Genomic DNA, 16,055 nt, shown 5'->3' with positions numbered 1-16,055 from the left:
GTCACCACTTTGGAAAAGTTAAGCAGTTCCTCAAAATGCAAAACACAGAGCTATCCAATGATCCAGCAATTCTACTATTAGGTATATTCCCACATATGTGTACACCAGTGTTAACAGCAGCATTATTCATAAATTGCCAAAATTTGGACACAACCCATGTCCATCAGCAGATGAAAAGACAAACAAAAGGCAGTATATACACACCGTGGAATATCATTCAGGTATAAAAAGGAGTAAAATTCTGATACATGCTACAACATAGATGAAATTTGAAAATATTATGCTAAGTGAAATGAGCCAGACACAAAAGGACAAATATTGTATGATTCCATTCATATGAAATGTCTAGAAGAGGCAAACCCATAGGGAGAGAATGTAGACTGGTGGTTGCCTGAGGCCGTTGGGAGGAGGAGAAGTGATTGTTAATGGGTATGAGGTTTCCTTTGGGGATGATAAAAATGTGTGATGATGGTTGCTCACCTTGAGGATGAATTTTACGACAGGTAAATTATATCAATAAAGCTGCTATTTAACAAGTCTATATACGAAAACATGCATACTATAAAACTGCAAAATAATACGCAAACACAAGGGGTTAAAATGAAGCAAATAAAGAGCTGTGGGTTGTGAAGTCATTAAGGTTAGAAAAAGTAGCAATTAAATCAGCCAATTCGCTAATCCTCAAAAATCTAGTCTGCAGGTGTGGGAGGTGCCCAGATTGCTATGTATTTTTCATTTTACTGTATTTTTTCATTTTACTGTACATATCTCTTGACCTTAGGGTACATTTGTAATAATTCCGTTTCATCTTTGACGAGTAAAGTTGTATTAAAAGATGTGTGGGGAAGGGAACAAAATTCCACAGAAACCTAACCTATTCCTAAGTGGAAGAAGTTTGTATCTGTCACAGCAAAACAACAGACATTTTTAATTCTAATCATGCCCATCAACTCTTGCTTCCATTACTACAATAGCTTAACAGTTCTTCCTGCGTTTCCCTTGAACTCCTAGTATAGTTTTAATAGCAGAGAAAATATTTTAAAAAGTGTGTCAGGTATGGCACTTTTCTGGTACCTTGAATGACTATTCCTTTTATGTTTTTTGAACACATATCTGAGGTTACATATATACTTATGAATATTAAATCTCCACAACTTGTAACAGTGCTGGCACATCAACTAGGGATCAATAAACATTTCTTGAAGTCAATTTATTGCCATATAAGACTTGAAAGGTAAAATCAGAGATTCCTTATGTCTACAAGCTGCCAGTAAGCACTCTGGATGTGGGCTGTGGTGGCTTTACTCCACCCTTCTAGTAAAGCATCACGCTGCTTAAGGATTCTTAGGTCTTTTGTAGGTGGCTTCCCAATAAGCCTTTAGGTTCCCTAAAGTCAGGGACCACTTTTCTCCAAGATACCTATATGACAGATGAGCATGCAATACAGGGCAGGTGTAGATACTGTCAGAGATGATGGCTGCCAAAATGAAATGGGGCTTAAGTCAGGTGGAGAGGGAAAAAACCTTGGATTCCAGTAGAATTCATGCTGCCAGGCAGTTATCTTATGCTTCCCTCCTCAAAACCCCTCCTCCACGCCTTCCTGAAGCTGGGGGTTCCTAGCCTCTGAGTCGGTAATCTTTCTGCTCTAGCCAATTTATTTTCTAATCTTGTAGCTTTCATATAAAAGGCTCTCCAGGAGATTGATGATGACAGACTGGGCAGCCACACAGATGAGCAGGGAGCTCTCCTTATTACCAGCAGGGAGGGAGGGCAACCCATTCATGGGAAGAAAGACAAGGAGCTGAGGTCTATTCAGAAGGGGGGCAATTCCAAAAGCTGGTATGAGCTGTCAAAACAGTGTGTCCTAGGGGAACAGAGGTCCAAGGAGGAAGAGGAGAGATGCCTCCCTTATCAACCCCCATGCTCTTCCTCACAAGTATGTGGTGGGGTTAAAGTGAAATAGCTGGAAAGTGCTGTGAAGAATAAAAGCACTGGAGAAATGCTTGGCACTGTGAGGATTCTTATATTACAATACATGGATCCTTATCCAATGCCTGGCTCAGTTCCTGGTTCTTGTAATGGCACCCATATAAAACTCACCAAGTATTTGATCACCAAGAGAGCATATGAAATGAAGCAGACTCCCAGTGAAGAGCCCCTGGTGAGGCAATGGCAGATCACCAGCAGGGACAGATGTAGAGACAGCATCACTTTTGCATCTGCCTATACTTTCCTCAGTTGAAGAAAAGAGTTTTAAAATGACCATTTTTGGAGATTCTTTTCTCTACCATCTATAGTTACTTTCCCATCCTTCTACTCATTCTGTGCTTCCTATTCTATTAGGCACTATTTCACAGACCCTCCCCAGAAAACACATACAATTCCCCTATAGGGAGTGTACTTTTCCAAAGTGGCCAAGCTCACAGGGCTCCCAAGCACCTCAACCTCCGGTATAAATAATCAAAGTGACAGAGGCAAGACCATGAGAGGAAAACAAAGCTTGGAGCCCTAGATCACCAAGATGACTTACAGAGAAGGTAGGACTAGAGTGGTAATAGAAAGAGATTTTACCTAAGTTTACCTCCTTCAATAAAGACAGGGAGGTTATTTCTGTGATCAGTACTGTGGGAGCTCTGCATGATTAAGAGTGCTAAACCAGGCCTGGCCAGGGAGCTCGGCTGGAGCGTTGTCCAGATACTCCAAGGTTGCAGTTAGATCCCTGGTCAAGGCACACACAAGAATCAACCAGTGAATGCATGGATAAGTAGAACAACAAATCAATGTTTCTCTCTCTCTAAAATCAATCAATAAAAAAATTTTTTTAATAAAAAAAAAACGACCCCTTTGAAAAGCACTCTTTGGGTCTTTTGCTAATGACCCACTGAGCCATCCAGAAAGGGAAAAGTAAAAACCTGCTTTTGGGTGAAGTGGCAGCATGTTATGTTGTTTTGCTTCAATTGGTGGTGTGACAATAGGAAAAAAAAAATGAGTGCTAAACTAGGGCCAAACCAGAGCCTTCATCAAGCAAGGAGAGCAGCCAGGATTTAGAGTAAGAGACCTAAGTTCACTACTAATGTGGTTCAAAGTCTCCACTCCTATGAGCCTTGGTTTTCTCACTAGAAAGGAGAACAATAACTATAATAAGTACATATCAGAATGGCTGTCAAAGCACAAGTCAAGTGCTAGACAAATGCTAGTTATTACAGCTTTCCCCTGTTGGCCCTCTATATGCTTTATGGCCAGAAGTAACACCATGTGCAAGAACAAAAGGGTATTAGACTTGGGTTTCTCTAACTTGCCAGAATCTTCAACCAAGACAGAACCAATCAATATTCGAAAACTAGCTGATGAAAGTTATTGGGAAAACCCCTACTGGAGATTTCAGCAAATTATTTTAGGGTGCTAGCTGGCATTCCTTAAAGGCTACCGAGTCCAGCTGTGGGTACTATGAGAATATTCATACATGAAGAGATGGAGCCTATTGCCCTTCTCTATCCTGGTCAGGCCTTTATAACTCTCAACTAGTAAGAGCAAAGCAGAAGTGACACTAGGTGACCACTTATAAAAAGGATGCACCTTCTTCAAATGTCTGGGGATGCTTGTTCTGGAGGCTTCAGTCACCTCAGAAGGACTCCGGAGTCCAGCTACCCTGAGGAAACACATAGAAACACCAACTGGAGATTCTAGAGAGACAGACTGATAGAGATAGACTGCAGCCATTGATAACTTGAACAACACTGATTTGTGTAAAGCCTTAATGTTCACAGCAGGCATATCACATCTAGGGGATGGGGACCTGGCTTGTCCAATTTGAGACTACAACATATGATGTAATAATGAGATAATAATAATAGCTAACGTATTGAACTCTTAACTATGTCAGGTATTTTGCTAAGCATTTTATATGCATTATTTTTATTTCATCTTTGCAAGAATCTTGTGAGAAAAATATGATTTTAGCTATTTTAGAAAGGAAGAAACTGAGGCTTAGACGGGTTGAATAACAGAAAACCCAGGTCTATCTAACACAAAAGTTGTACTCCTAACAACATGGTGGCGACTAGAACTTAAAGAAGTGACCAAGGTTCCACAGATTAAATAATATTAGAGTTCTACGGATCTTAGAGATCAAATCCAACTTTCCCACTTTGCAATTGATGAAACTGAGCCTACTGAAGTTAAGCAAGTTAGCTTAAAACTGTAACCATTCCTCAATGATAAAAAGACAAATAATCCAAACAAAAAATGAGCAAAGGGTTTGACCAGACATTTCTAAAGAAAATACGCACATGGCTGATAAGCACATGAAAAGATGCTCAGCTTCATTAGTCATTAGGAAATGCAAATTAAAATGATGGGATACCACTTCACACAAACAATGATGGTTATAATTGACAAGACAACAACAAGTATTGGTGAAGACATGAAGAAACTAGACCCCCATAGATTGCTGGTGAGAATGTAAAACGGTATAGCTGCCTTAGAACACAGTTCGGTAGTTCCTCAAAATGCTAAAAACTGAGCTACTATATGATTCACCAACTTCCCTCCTACCTATATATCCAAGAGAACTGAAAACATGTCTACACAAAACTCACACACAAATGTTCATACATCATTATTTGTAATAGCCAAGAAGTAGAAACAACCCTAATGCCCAGCAAGTGACGAATGGATAGGCAGAAGGTGGCATATCCACACAATAGGGTGTTATTCCATCGTGAAAAGGAGCAAAATACTGACACACATGCCACAACATGCATAAACCTTGAAAATATGCTAAGTGAAAGATTCCATCTACATGAAATGTCCAGAATAGGTAAATCCATAGAAACAGAAAGTAGATTAGTGGCGGCCTAGGACTCGGGGAGGAGCAATGGGAATGACTGCTAATGGGTACAAGGTTTATTAGCACGGTGATGAAAATTTTCCGGAATTCGATAGTGGAGATGGTTGCACAATTCTGTGAATATACTAAAAATCACTGGGGACTTCTGGTCAAGATGGTGTGGTTCATAAATGTTGTGCTCACCTCTTCCACAACCGCATCAAAATTACAACTAAATTATAGTACTAGCCTTGAGACAACCTGAAGACTAGCTGAACAAAACTCCTGTAACTAAGGATATAAAAAAGAAATCATGTCAAGACTTGTAGGAAGGGCAGAGATGTGAAACAGGCTGGTCCCATACCCACATGTGGTGGCTAAGAATTGGGAAGGATGTGCAGTGGAGGTCACCACTAAGGAGCAAGGTCTCCCAATGCCACACCTGGCTCCCAGCCCAGAGTACCAGTGCTGGGATGAGGAGCCCCCACAACATCTGGCTATGAAAATCAGCGGGATTACACTCTGACCAGTGTGGCTCAGTTGGTTGGGCATTGTCCACAAAGGAAAAGGCTGTCAGTTCAATTCCCGGTGAGGGCACATGCCTGGGTTGCAGGTTTGGTCCCTGGTTGGGATGTGTACGAGAAGCAGCCGATTGATGTTTCTCTCTCACATCAATGTTTCTCTTCCTCACTATAAAAAAATAAGTAAATAAAATCTTAAAAAAAAAATCAGCAGGACTCCATCCATCTGGGTGAAGTGGAAGGATGTTGCAGAACCAGAAGTCCTCATAAAGGGCCTGAGCACAGACTCACTCTCTTCCAAACACTTGCCTACGCTCCAGAAAAGGGACAGCAATTGGAAGAGTGCCAGGAATAGAAGGGGAAGAAGTGAATTGTTTGGTGTTAGGGTGAGAGCTGGAAGGGCAGCTCTCTTTTGGAAAAAGTACCTGGCTGGTGCCATTGTTCCTTTGTTGGACCCTCTTCTCCAAAGCCTACCATTGCAGGTGGATGCCATGTATGAATTTCCATTAACCTGGCTAACACTTCTCCCACCCAAACCTAGTAGTCTCTGAGACCTTGCTACAGCCAATTTACATGCCCTGCTCATACCTCTTTCATAGGCAAAGTTATACAAGAGACCAGCCTGGGCCCACATTGCATACTTTCCTAAAATCTCTCAAGGTCCACAAATCCCAAACAAGCAGTGGCTGACCCTGGCAATCCCTGTACCTGTTGCTAAGTGCTAGTGGCAGCCAACCTCAGTTCACAGCATGCCAACTCTCAAGTGCCTCCAAGCCCAGCACAGGCAGCCACCAACTGCAGATTGCTTTGTAACTCTTATCAAGTGGTCTTGGGCCAGACACAGGCAGTGGCTGATCTTGGCCTGCACTGGAGTCCCTTCCAAGAGGTCTCAGAACCAACATACCTGGTGGACAGCTTCAGGGCACACCAGAGAATTACCCCATCAGTGCCACATATGATACACCCGAAGGATGGACTTGGCAGGCAAAAAGCCCTGCTAAAGAAAATCCCACTCTGTGGGATCAGCCCCTGTACAACAGCTTGTCCATTACAGTCAGAGCCAGTCCTCACAGCCAGTCAGCCAGAGGTTAATCCCACCTACTGACATGCTAACATCAATTAACAGCTCAACTACAACAGAAGAGCACACACAACCTTCACAATGGACACTTGTAAAGCACTAGATTCAGATGAACAAGGAGACTGTGTTATTGGGCCCCACAGAATACCTACTATATGAGGCCATTCAGCCAAACTGGGAGGTGCAGCAGACTTACCTAATACATAGAAACAAACACATGGAGACAGCCAAAATGAGGATACAAGGAAACATGTCTCAAATGAAAGAATGACAAAACTCCAGAAAGAGAACTAAGCGAAATGGAGACAAGCAATCTAAGAGATGCGGAATTCAAAACACTGGTTATAAGGCTGCTCAATGAACTTCGGGGAAGAACAGATAATCTCAGTGAGAACTTTAACAAAGAGATAAGAAACATAAAAAAGGAGATATAATAAAGGTAATACATCACATACAAAAGGAGAGACAAAAATCACATGATCATATCGATAGATGCAGAAAACGATTTGGTAAGGTACAGCACCCATTTATGATAAGGACACTCAGCAAAGTGGGAATAGATGGAGCACACCTCAACATACTAAAGGCCATATATGAGAGACCTAAAGCCAACATTATACTCCATGAGCAAAAACTAAAAGCATTCCCACTAAGATCAGGAACAAGACAAGGGTGTCCACTTTCACCCCTTCTATTCAACATTGTATTGGAAGCCCTAGTCACAATGATCAGGCAAGAAAAAGAAATAAAAGGCATCCACGTTGGAAAAGGAGAAGCAAAACTGTCACTGTTTGCAGATGACATAATACTGTACACAGAAAACCCTACAGACCCCACCAAAAAACTGCTGGACCTAATAAATGAATTTGGCAAAACAGTGGTATACAAAGTCAATATTTAGAAATCAAAGGCATTTCTGTACACCATCAACGAAATACCAGAGACAGAAATCAGGAAAACAAATCCCATTTGCTATAGCAACAAGAAAAATAAAGTACCTAGGAATAAACCTAACTAAGGAGGTAAAAGAGGTGTATTCAGAAAACTACACAACACTGAAGAAAGAAATTAAGGAAGACACAAATAAATGGAAGCACACACCATGTTCACAGATTGGAAGACTTAATGTCATGAAAATGTTCATACTACTCAAAGCAATTTATAGATTCAATGCAATCCCTATTAAAATACCAATGACATATTCCACAGATATAGAATAAACATTTCAAAAATTTATATGGAACCATAAATGACCCTGAATAGCTGCAGCAATTTTGAGAAAGAAGAACAAAGTAGGAGGGATCACAATACCAGATATCAAGCTATACTATAAGGCCACGGTAATCAAAACAGTCTGGTACTGGCATTAAGAACAGATACATAGATCAATGGAACAGAACAGAGAGCCCAGAAATAAACCCATGTCTCTTTGGTCAATTAATATTTGACACAGAGGACAGGAGCATAAAATGGAATAAAAGTAGACTCTTCAACAAATGGTGCTGGGAGAGCTGGACAGCTACAGCTACAAGCCAAAAAAAGAAACTTGACCACCAACTTACACCATACACAAAAAGAAACTCAAGATGAATAAAAGACTTAAATGAAAGTCGTGACACCATAAAAGTCTTAGAGGAGAATGTAGGCAGGAAAATTTCAGATATTCCACACAGCAATATTTTCACCTATATGTCCCCTATAGCAAGGGACATAAAGGAAAGAATAAACAAATGGGACTTCATCAAATTAAAAAGCTTCTGCACAGCTAAAGAAAACATCAGCAAAATGAAAACCAACCATACGGGAAAATATATTTGTCAAAGATACCTCAGACAAGGGTTTGATCTCCAAAATATATAAAGAACTCACACAACTCCATTCCAGGAAGACAAACAATCTAATTAAAAAATGGAAAAGGACCTGAACAGACACTTCTCCAAGGAGGACGGACGGAGGGGCCCAGAGACATATGAAAGGATGCTCAGCCACCAGAGAGATGCAAATTAAAACCACAATGAGATACCACTTCATATTGGTCAGAATGGCTATCATAAATCAATAAACAACAAGTGCTGGCAAGGTTGTAGAGAAAAGGGAACCCTAGTGCACTGCTGGTGGGAATGCAGACTAGTGCAGCTGCTGTGGAGAACAGTATGAAATTTCTTCAAAAAACTAAAAATGGAACTGCCTTTTGACCCAGCAATTCCATTGCTGGATTATATACCCTAAGAATTCACAAACACCAATTCAAAAGAACCTATAAACCCAAATGTTCATAGCAGCGCAATTTACAATAGTGAAGTGCTGAAAACAGCCTAAGTGCCTATCAATAAATGAGTGAATCAAAAAACCGTGGCACACTTACACAATGGAATACTGTGAAGCAGAAAGAAAGAACTCCTACCCCTTGCATGGATGGAACTGGACAGTATTATGCTAAGTGAAATAAGCCAGGTGATGAAAAAACGAATACCATATGATCTCACCTACAAGTGGAACCTAATCTACAAAACAAACAAGTGAGCAAATTAGAACCAGAGACATGGAAATAAAGAACAAACTGATAGTAACCAGAGGGGAGGGGCAGAGGGATAACAGGGGAAAGAAGGGGAGGGGTTGTCAAGGGACATGTACAAAGGACCTACGGAACAAGACAATGGGGTGGCAGGGAGGATTGGATATGGGTGGTGGGATTGGTTAAGGGCGGGCAGAGTAATGGAGGCAAAATGGGGACAACTGTAATTGAACAACAATAAAAAAATCTTAAAAAGTTTAATATATAAAAAACAAACAAAAGGAGATATAAAGCATAAAGAGAAGAAACCAGAAATTAATATAATAATGGAAATAATAAATACATTAGAGCAGTGATTTCAACCTTTTAATTTCATGGCACACATAAGCTAGTAATTCTTCAGCACACCAAAACATACATTTTTTATCCATCTGACAAAAATAGGTATAATTTTGATTCATTCATACCAGATGGCTATTGTTGTATTGGCTGCTGTCATTTTTAAAATTTGACAATCTAAGGGAAAAATGCCCCTGACTAAATAGTCAGATATTGCATGTTTTAAATATCTTGGCACACTGGTTGAAAATCACTGCAATAAAAGAAATTAACAGCAGATTAGATGAAGCAAAGGATCACCTTTGGAAGACAAGGTAGAGGAAAGTACCCAAACAGAATAGCAAAAAAAGAAAGAAAAAAGAATAAAAAATAATGAGGATACTATAAGGGAACTCTGGGACAACATCAAATATATAACATCAAGCACAAGATTCGCATCATGAGGGTGCCAGAAAGAGGAGAGAGAGAGCAAGGGATTGAAAACCTTTCTGAAGAAATAGTGACTGGAGTGGCTCAGTTGGTTGGAGTTGTCCTGTACACCAAAAGGTTGTAGGTTTGATCCCTAGTCAGGGCACATACCTAAATTGTGGGTTTGATCCCTGGTTGAAGCACATATGGGAGGAAACTGATTGATATTTTTCTCTCATACTGACCTCTATCTCTGTCTCTCTTTCTCTCTCGAATAAACTTATCCTTCCTTGAGAATAAAAAAAAGAAAATGAATAAAGAAATGATTGAAAACTTCCCTAACCTGGTAAATACACATACAAGTTCAGTAAGTGCAGAGTCCCAAACAAGATGAACCCAAAGAGGCCCACACCAAGACTCATCATAATTAAAATGTCAAAGGTTAAAGACAAAGAGAGAATCTTAAAAGCAACAAGAGAGTGCTCGCTTTGGCAGCACATATACTAAAATTGGAATGATACAGAGAAGATTAGCATGGCCCCTGCGCAAGGATGACATGCAAATTCGTGAAGCGTTCCATATTTTTGGTACTTTAAAGAAGTCAAGCAGTTCTTCTTCTTCACTTGTAATGAGATAAGGTGCCTGTGCCTACTATAAATCAACACAGTGCTTGCTTTATCAAGAAAGTCTTGATATAAAAAAAAGTCAGCTGATTAATATTATTGATTTTCATTCGGCGCAAAGCTCTCTCTTTCATTTTAGATTGGTTGCAAAGAATTCATTGGCCATACTTTGAATAGCCTTGCTCTAAACAACATTTATAAATGTTGGTATTTTATAACTGTTTACATATCTTCTGTTTATTTTTAAATTTTCAGTTTGATATCTTAGGAATTTCCTTATTTACTGTTGTGTAAACAATTATACTTTAATTTCAGATTGTATGAAAATTAAGTTATTCAACTTCCAGTTTGGGAAATTATCAGCTTATAATTTGATGAAAGTTTAAAAAACTTTATAGTCTTTAATTGTAAATTTCACACAAATTACAAATGCCCTCCGTCTTAGCTTTCATTATATAATCATGTTGCTTAAGGCATGTCGAATGACATTGTTGTGAATCCTTCAGTAAAAAAACAAAAGAACAACAAAAAAAAAAACCCGTTACATCAACTTAATGATTCTTTTGGTTCAACATTGTAACGCACTGTTTTACATTTACAGTTGTCTTTTGTTTTCAAGTATTTCTAAGTGTGTTATTCTTAACAGCAAACCTTCTTGCCTGGAAGTTCTAGCCTTTGATCCACACCATTGTACTTCCTTTCCAATACAGATGTGTTTTTAGGTCTTGTCTGTTTGTTGACCAAGTCACATAAATTTGTAAACAAGGTCTATTCTGTGGTAATAATAGATACTTTAAGAAAATGTCAGAGAATGGCTACTACCTATTGCATAAAGATGAACAGGAAATTCTAATTCACCAAAAGTAGTTGAAGTGTTCATGGCCTTTTTTTTTTTTAGTTTAAATAAATTGAATCTTTTTTAAAAAGAAAAAAAAAGCTACAAGAGAAAAGCAGTTAGTTACCTACAAGAGGACCCCATAAGACTGTTCATCGATTTCTAAACAGAAATTTTGAAGGCTAGAAGGGATTGGCAAGAAATATTCAAAGGACCCAGATTACATTACCCAGCAAGGCAATCATTTAGAATCAAAGGAGAGATAAAGAGTTTTCCATATAAGAAAAAGCTAAAGGAATTCATCAGCACCAAACCAGTATTATAGAAAATGTTAAAGGGATTTCTTTAAGAAAAAAGATAAAAAATATGAGTAAGAAAATACTAGGAAAAAAATTCTGACACAGGTAAACACGTAACAAAAAAGTTAAACAGCAAAAGAACGAGGATCCAGTGTAATTACAGCAGTGAATTAAGGGATACACAAACAAAAAAAATAATGACAAAAACAAACATGAAGAGGGTGAGTAAAAATCAGTGATTTTAGAAGGTGTTCAAACTTGAGCGATCATCAACTTAAAATGGATTGCTATAAACACAGCTTGGTGTACATGAAGCACATGGTAACCACAAACTACAAATCTCTAAGAGATACACAAGAAATAAAGAAATCCACACCCAACACCACATACGTTAACATACAAGAGACGAGAGCAAGAGAGAGGAACAGAGAATTAAAAAAACAATCAGAAAACAATAAAATGGCACTAACTACATACCTATCAATAATTACTTTAAATGTAAATGGATTAACTGCTCCAATCAAAACTGAATGATATACAATAGAGCATTATTCAGCCGTTAAAAGAATGAAATCTTACCATCTGTGACAATGTGGATGGATCTAGAGGAAATTATATTAAGTGACATAAGTCAGACAAAGAAAGATAAACATCATGATTTCACTTATATGCAGAATCTAAAAAACAAAATAAACAAAAGAAAACAAACTCCTAGAAACAGGCAACAAACTAATGGCTGCCAGATGGGAGGGAGTTTGCCTGGCTGGGTGAGAAAGGGGAAGGGATTAAGCACAAACTGGGCTCTGGCTGGTGCAGCTCAGTGGGGAGAGTGTTGGCCTGCAAACCAAATGGTTCAATTCCCAGTCAGGGCACACGCCTAGGTCTTGGGCCAGGTCCTTGGTAGAGGGTGTGTGAGAGGCAATCACACACTGATGTTTCCCTATCTTTCTCCCTCCCCTCTCCTCTCTCTAAAAATAAAAATAAAATAAAATCTTTAAACACGACTAATGAAAAGAAATACAAGTTGGCAGTCACAAAATAATCATGGGGAATGTAAAGTACAGCTTAGGGAATATAGTTAATAAAATTGTAATAAGTATACATGGTGTCAGGTGGGTACAAGACTTATTGGTAGATCACTTTGTAAGTTATATAAATATCTAACCACTATGCTTTTCATCTGAAACTAATATTGAATGTCAACTATAATTAAAAAATTCAAAAAATAAAACCCACTTACTTGTACATGCTAAAGCGGTGAATTTTATGGTATGTGAATTGTATCATGATAAAACTCTTAATTAGAAATTTGTATCCATTCATTTACTACAACTTGACTGAACGTATGTTCAGTATATACATCCACTATGCAGTCCCTCCCAGGCACTACAGGTCAGGTGACACAAAGATCAGGCCTCTGAGTAGCCTAAGGGTGCCATACTAACTGCTCAGTGGAAGAGTGCTGAGTCACTTCTGAGATTTTATGTTTCCCAACCTCACTGAACTTTTCTGGTCCCAGAGTGTGTGCAATTCTTTTCCCATCATTAACCAATGAAGAAGCAAAATAAGAGAGGTAGTTATCATCTTCTTGGACAGTGAATGCAAACCTCAAGTCCAAAAGGGACATGGGACAAGGAAATCTTACTAGAAAGAGATTAAAAACTCAACAGACTTGATTTCTGATTTACTGATCTCTTTTCCTAAAGGGCACCTTCCACTTCTGTCAAGCAAACCTGATGACTGGCTCCCTTACAAGATTTATGCATTTTTACCACTAAGCTTTGCCAGAGGTACAGGAAAATAGAAACAGCACTAGGCTAGGGCTCAGTAGGCACGGGTGTTTCTTTTTTTTATTTTTTTTAATCCCAACTCCCTTCCTTACTAGTTTACAGACCTTAGGCAAATCACTAAAGCCTCCCTGAGTTTGTTTCCTCATCTATAATATAGGAATTTTATAATTCCTGTAAATACTTGCCTGGACTACTTTAATAAGATAATGGACAAAAAACACTTTATAAACTATATATTGTACTACAGAAACACAAAGGTGTACCATCATTATGGCACTTGTATCTCAATCCTAAAATTTCCATCCTTTTCTCCCCATCAACTTAAAAAACGATCTTCTCCCATTTGTTTCCAGCTTCCAGCGGCAGCTATGTACCTTGGCCTGTGGTTTTATCTTCAGCAGAACCGGCAGCATAGCATCTTCCCTCCTCCCTGACTTCTGCTTTCGTCCTCATCTTCTCTGCCTGTGGCCCTCCTGCTTCCTTCTTTTAAAGATCCCAGTGATGTCACTGTCCACCTGGGTTATCTAGGACCACCTCTTATCTCAACAGCTTTAATCACATCTGCAAAGTCAGATTCCCAAGTTCTGGGGAAAAGAACATAGACTTCTTGGGGCCTCTACTCTGTGACCACATCTTTCTAAACTGGAAAACCTCCAGCCGTGATTTGGGAGGGTCCCTGAGATGGTGAGTAGTTCAACATATGCCCATGCCTAAAAGAGCTGAGTTCTAACCCAGAATTCATGCTCTTGGACAGCTGTGGGGTTTGTTCTTCATCCACAGAAACTCAATTGTGGGTAGCATTTCTTAGGGCTGAGTGCAAATCCATTTTTTCCTGAAATCTTTGGTACTTGCTTTGCCGTAAAACAACAGAGAAGATGGGTCTGCATTTCAGAATTCAGAACAGGCACTGCATGTGTGACGTGGTCCCCAGTTTTGTAAAGCATGTCGATAGGAAACACATTTGGAGCTCTGCACAGCAATGTTCATGTCACCAGTGGGGGTGACAGCACTGCTGACAGAACCTGGCTTTCCTTTCTTTTTTTTTTTCTCCTAAAGATTTTATTTATTTTTAGAGAGGGGAAGGGAGGGAGAAAGAGAAGAGAGAAATATCAGTGTGTGGTTGCCTCTCACATAGCCCCCACTAGGGACCTGGCCCACAACCCAGGCATGTGCCGACTGGGAAACAAACTGGCAACCTTTTGGTTTGCAGGCTAGTGCTCAACTACTTGGCCACACCAGCCAGGGCTCCTCACATTTTTCTTTATGACTGTATTTTATAACAAGCATGTCTTGTTTTTATAGATACAATGAAATCATTATTTTAAAGGAAAAAAATCCTGACTTTTCCCCTTGGCTCTCTTTTCTTTAATCCTGTCACATATCCCTTCTTGCCTCTCCCACAGCAATTACGCATCCATATTTTACTAAATTCATTTATGCTTAAGATCATAAATAACAATTAGTTGTGTACACTTGTCTTCCATAAACAGGATGTAAGTTCTGTCCCCAGCATCTAGAATACTGCCTATGTATTTTGTAAGTATGTTGAATGAATTAAAAAATTCCCATATCCCAGACCAACAAATGGGAGGCAGGATCTTAACAAGAGAGTGGGCTCTCTTCCCATGCCTTGCTTGCTTAGTCCTTTCTTGGTCAGTCAGGCCTCAAGTTCAGGATTAGTGAAACACCTGAGCTAAAGCAGAAGTAGAGCTATTAGTGCTAGGCTAGGTATAGCTAAAAGAACCAGGATTTCTTCTGGGTTTCTGATTACTTAATTAAACCATCTTAAGGCCTAAAGTGGGGTTTAAGAAAACCCTCTGACACAGGCCTTGTTCTGCACCTACCATCTATACCTCAGACTCCTGGAGCCATTGGTTGGGAGAACTTAGGGAGTTTTCTAGAAATTATGAGAAACAACCCACTGATTCACAGGATAAAAAGAAAAGCACGAGAAAGGGAGAGACTAAGGTTAGGGCACTCTTGGAAACCCTAGTAGTGTGGTCCCTGAATCCCATTTAAAGGGAAGTGACAAAGACCCCGGAATGCATGAGATCCCTATTCCTATCCTGTGAGCAGGGAAGCTAGTGATGGTGGTGTGGGCTGATACTCTGTAGACCTGTGATCTAGAGATGTATGCTTTTTGATACAGGAACCACTTTTCAAAAATTCTAACATTCTAAAAGAAATCAATGACATGAAAAATTCAGAACCTGGGAACTGTTTGGGAAACAACATTAGGAAATTTATTCTCTCAATCCAAAAGTGAATTACTGAAATTATATATATTTGATTTTCACATTTGCTATAAAATTTAACATTTATTTTTAAATACATTTTGATTATGCTATTAGTTTCCCATTTTCCTTTTATTCCCCTCTACCCTGCACACCCCCTCCTACCCATATTCTCCCCCCCCCTTTAGTTCATGCCCATGGGTCATACATACAAATTCTTTGGCTTCCACTTTTCCTATACTATTCTTAACTTCCCCATCTATTTTCTACCTGTTTATGTTACTTATTCTCTATATCTTTTCCCCCTCTCCTCCTCTCCCACTCCCCTATTGATAACCCTCCACGTAATCTCCATTTCTGTGGTTCTGTTCCTGTTCTAGTTGTTTGCTTTTTTGTTTTAGGTGTGGTTAATAACTGAGTTTACTGTCATTTTATTGTTCATATTTTTTATCTTCTTTTTCTTAGATAAGTCCCTTTAACATTTCATATAATAAGGGCTTGGTGATGATGAACTCTTTTAACTTGACCTTATCTGGGAAGCACTTTATCTGCCCTTCCATTCTAAATGATCGCTTCGCTGAA

The 16,055-nt window shown here is 39.2% G+C and overlaps 1 protein-coding gene and 2 non-coding genes across 11 annotated transcripts in view; 2 read left to right on the top strand and 1 right to left on the bottom strand.

The window, feature by feature from the left end:
* ARHGEF11 (Rho guanine nucleotide exchange factor 11) overlaps positions 1–16,055 on the bottom strand; it is a 122,219-nt gene that overhangs the window by 89,034 nt on the left and 17,130 nt on the right. The window lies entirely within an intron of this gene.
* Positions 2,840–2,974, top strand: LOC119039821 (small nucleolar RNA SNORA21). The gene has a single exon (XR_005080696.2). It is a non-coding gene; the product is annotated as a small nucleolar RNA SNORA21 (small nucleolar RNA).
* Positions 10,172–10,278, top strand: LOC128627572 (U6 spliceosomal RNA). Its single transcript, XR_008391828.1, has one exon. It is a non-coding gene; the product is annotated as a U6 spliceosomal RNA (small nuclear RNA).

Source organism: Artibeus jamaicensis, unplaced genomic scaffold (assembly GCF_021234435.1).
Source record: "Artibeus jamaicensis isolate MK-2021 breed Jamaican fruit bat unplaced genomic scaffold, CSHL_Jam_final contig_447, whole genome shotgun sequence".
Taxonomy (NCBI): Eukaryota; Metazoa; Chordata; class Mammalia; order Chiroptera; family Phyllostomidae; genus Artibeus; species Artibeus jamaicensis.
Note: the sequence above shows the minus strand (reverse complement) of the source record. Positions and strands in the feature narration are given on the sequence as shown.